This window comes from Vigna radiata, unplaced genomic scaffold, assembly GCF_000741045.1.
Source record: "Vigna radiata var. radiata cultivar VC1973A unplaced genomic scaffold, Vradiata_ver6 scaffold_161, whole genome shotgun sequence".
Classification (NCBI taxonomy): domain Eukaryota; kingdom Viridiplantae; phylum Streptophyta; class Magnoliopsida; order Fabales; family Fabaceae; genus Vigna; species Vigna radiata.
Genome location: NW_014542362.1, coordinates 137,304 through 141,996, shown reverse-complemented (window position 1 = coordinate 141,996; position 4,693 = coordinate 137,304).

Here is a 4,693-nt window from a genome sequence, read left to right as displayed (position 1 = left end):
TGAGTCATGAAATTTGTTGTTTTGAGTTGAGATACCGTGTTGGGTTGAAGCGTGTAGCATGCATGCATCATGATTCCGTAGTAACATAGTCCGCTAATTCTGTCCCACGAAGCATGAAGAGAGCACAGGAAGGAATGTGTTAACATTATTTGAGGTCTATGAATGTGGATCACGTAAGAGAAGAATGATGCTCTTTGATTTTGACTTTCCTTGCTTTGTTCCATTCCTATGTGCTTGGAGAAAAACAGCTATGAATGAATGTGTGTCGTCATGAATCATAATGCGGAGGTATCTTAAAATATTGCGCAGCATATCATACGAAGATACTCAGAAAAAAGTTGAGGCAATTAAGAAGAGTGCTATTCACATATTGAAACTGGTTGGGGGCATTCAGCGGAGGAGGATGGACGTAACTTTACTTTATGCTTAAATTAAAAAAATATATATTAAAAAGGTCAAATGCTATAACTTTACATTTATTTTATAAAAAAAAAACTAATTTCAATTTTTTTTCTTACTCTTTTTCAAATATATTTTAAATAAACTGGTCCAAACATGTTAAAAGAAATAGTTAGAGGTGTTATGACAAATTAAGTAATAATCACTTTATTTGGGACTACAGCGCTCATATCCTTTCAAGGGAAAAATAATTGAACAAGTTCGTGTGTAAAGTCCCTTCATATATGCACATCCATAGTCAAATCCTTGTCAAAATTTAGCAAAAGACACATAAGTTAAACCAAGTAGCTTCTCACGCTCAATGCACTAATTATGTGTACGTTCAAGGTCCCTTGGTCATGCTAGTATACCTCGCTATCTCAGACTTGCTAAATCGACATGACAATATCTATTCGATTAAGATAACATCGTGACAACCATTTACTAATTATAATAAGTTATAATTAACTACAATAATGTAGGACTATAAACACTAATAAAAATAGTGCATTTTAAGAGGTATGTGATTTATATTTGTTAATTATCGCATTTATTGTTAGTTGATGTACTTGTTGACTTGGGTATCAAAGTGTTTCTACAAAAACAACTCATATCCAGTTTGGAGAGAATAAGTACTATTGAAGAGGACAAGTACCCTTAAGGTTGAAGGTTTGAAGTATTCGAGTGCTTTCAGAGTCTTTGTAAGATATGCGTTTGACTTTGTAAGAATAATTGGCGCCTACCTGTGAGAGGACTTATATTATGTGAAGAGGAACATTTATCATATCTACAAGATGTAGGATGGCTGAAACATAAATGTAGCAGAAGTTTGTTGAGTTTAGGAAAAGGAACATTGAAGAGATGGACGCCTTAAAGCAAGAGAATGCTAGGTTGAAGAGGAAGGTGAAGGTTGAAGAAAGGAGAAGGAGACTTCTGAGAACATTGTCTCAGCACATAAGGTTATGTTGCATCAACGCACAATCAAGGAGAATGAGGGAGAAAGTGGTCATAAGACCGAAGGAGAAACCAACACCTCCTTAGCGGCAGGAGGAGCTTGTCAACACCCCTTCATTGATGGCATCACAAAGATCCCACTCCCAAAGCATCGTAGGCCCTCACCCTAGATCGTTATGACAACAACATTGACCCTGGTGAGCATGTTGTCATATACATCACCCATGTCAATATCTACTTGATTGACAATGCTATCAAGTGCAAGGCCTTCTCAATAACTTTGAAAGGGGCCCCTCTATAGTGGTTCACCTGTCTACCTCCCTCTCCATCTATTGCTTTGATACCCTAATGTCGTCCTTCACAATGTAGTTTGTCAGTAGGCAACACTATCATTTTACCTGCCTAACACTCCTAAAAGTCAGTCAGGATAAGGGATAGTCCTTGCAAACCTTCACTGATAGGTTCAAGAAGGTGGCTTTGAAGATCAAGAATATGAATCCTAAGGTAGTTCTACATTACGTTATCGTGGCACTAAGGTCGGGACCTTTCATAGACAACCTATGTATGACTCCACTTGCAATCATGGATGAGTTAAGGCAATGGGCCACTAAGTTCTTGTGGCTAGAAGAAATGAGAAAGTATAGAAACAACATTCGGGCTGAGACCATGTTGGCAGAAAAGATATGGGTTAACCGAGATTCAACGCAGAGGAATAGCTCCCACCAAAGGGAACCCAAGCCTACCCGATTCTCACGTTACACACCTTTAAGTGTTCCCAAGTCTCGTGTGTTGGGAGAAGTGTTACAAGTGGATCTTATACCGTCACCAAGGAAGTTTAAGAACCCACCAATGTTGACATGAATAAGTGAACATTTGAGTAAACCCTTGTACTTTCTTGATTTACACAAATGAAAAGAACAAAAATAAGTATTTTTTTCATATATGCATTCAATATTTTAAAGGATGGTAATCGTTTAGGCATGTTCTGTGTTTAAAATATTTTGGCACACATAAGCTCATTAATAGAAATATAGGAAGCAAAACATTCAATACATGCTTTTTAGACAATATAAAATGTTAAACGCTTATTTTATAAAAATTGTTTGAAAGTTACATCGTTTAACAAGCTTTTCCTAAATGATTCTTTTCTTTAAATGTTTTTCTATTCAACACTATTTAAATATATAATTTTAAACATACTTGTTTTTTTAAGTATACACTTAAACGTTTCCTTTTGTTAGACGTTGTTTTTTTAACATTGTCTATTATAAGATATATGTCAGAAAACACTATTTTTGCAAAACGTTATTTAATACACAATTTATTTGTAAACACTTATTTCATTTAATATTGTTTGTTAAACTTCAAAACAGGAAATGCTATATGACCTTGTTTCTTTTGACGATCTCGTCTTAATAATATCAAAACCAACAAGATGAGTACTGAAGACGGACTACGACAACCAACACCCTAAAACTCTTTGAAAGTCTATAACACATAACATGTTAAGCCTAAGAACTGATGTACTATATACTTCCAAGGTCCCCTTGGCTAGAACATTATAAGATCTACTCTTGGTTAAATACATGTCGACATGCTAAATCGACATGTACCCAATCAATATCTATTCGACCAAGACAACATCATATCAACCACCTACTACAATTAACTACAATAATTTAATATTAATAGATTATTGGACCATGTGACTGTAACCTCTTTATATAAGAGTTCATGAACCATTGTATACATAACATATTTCACGAAATATGTGATTTATGTTTATTAATTATCGCATTTATCAATAATTAACGCACTTGAGTGACTTGAAAATCAAAATATTTTCTCCAATGGTAACCTTTTATTTGGTCTGAAAAGAACAAATATTTTTAAAGTTAAAGATTTGAAGAGTTAGAGTAATTTTGGATTCTTTACAAAAATATATATATTCAACAATATAATAACTTAGGAAAGATAGTCCACCAAATATGTTACATATTATCTTCTAAAGAAAATCGAAGATTATGTTTGTAAAATTTTGCTTACAAATTTTGAATTGCACATAAATAGCGAAACAGTGTTTACTCAAATTTTAAAAAAAAAAGTGTCTTTTATGTTTAAAAGGATAATTATTTGAAAAAAAGTTTTAATTTCTAAAATAGTTATTGGATGAAAGAGTATTTAGTGATTTCCAATTAATCTGAAAATTAGTTGGAAGGATTCCAATTCCGGAATTATATTTGAAAGTGGTCCGAAAAGCACATAAAGGCTGGAAAAGAATGGTTGTTATGAGAAGATGTTGCACCATTTTTGGTGCAGTGAGCAGAGCCACTATTGACCTCAGATTTAAAAGCCTTTAAGTTTCTCAATGCTTTCCATCAACCTCTCTTCAAAAAGGAAAACTGCACACCAATATTCTTCACATTAAAAAAATAAAACAATTAAATAATTGGTGGCAAAATTGCTAATGATGACAACAACACTATGATTCTTAATTGCTTCATTCAAATTCATCCACCTATCATTGTTTTTTTATTTGTAATTTGAATTTTATTTTATTAGATTTTTGTTACTTTCCTTCCGATTTGTTTCAAATATGATTTTGATATTTTAAAATATATTTAAAGTCTTTTAAATATAATCTATTTTAAAGGTTTAACAGAGGAAAAAAATAGCATGTATTTGATTTGACATATTATGCATTAAGACTTAATAGTGATTAATGCGCGTTAGGTTGATAATTAATAGACTGTCACAGAAGAGTTTTCTAAGACTTAAAATAATTAGTGACTCTACGAATAAGCTAATAAGCTACGGTCGTGTTTATCCATTGAAAATGGCACCTACAGAACACGAGAGAGCATGAAAAAATATGTTTGCTAACAACGTGAATTGAAATTTTTTTAATATACAACATATTTATACAGAACATATTATAAAAGTAAAATAATTACAAAAAAATAAAATTTTATATTTAGAAATGTTGGATTGTTATTAGTTGCGAATTGCAAAATTTGTTAAGTATTATATAAGTTTATTGAGGAAGAACAATATTTATCATTTGTTGTCTGACAATCAATCTTAAATTTGTCTAAACATTAATAATTGTCAATATCACCATTTTTTTTTAGGAATTACTTAATTATAAATATTTTGGTGTTGTTTAATTTTATATTTAATAATTTATTTATGTATGTATAATAATAATATTAATGTTGAGGAAAAATACATTATAAAAACTTTATTATATATACATACATACATATATACGTATATATATATATATATATATATATATATA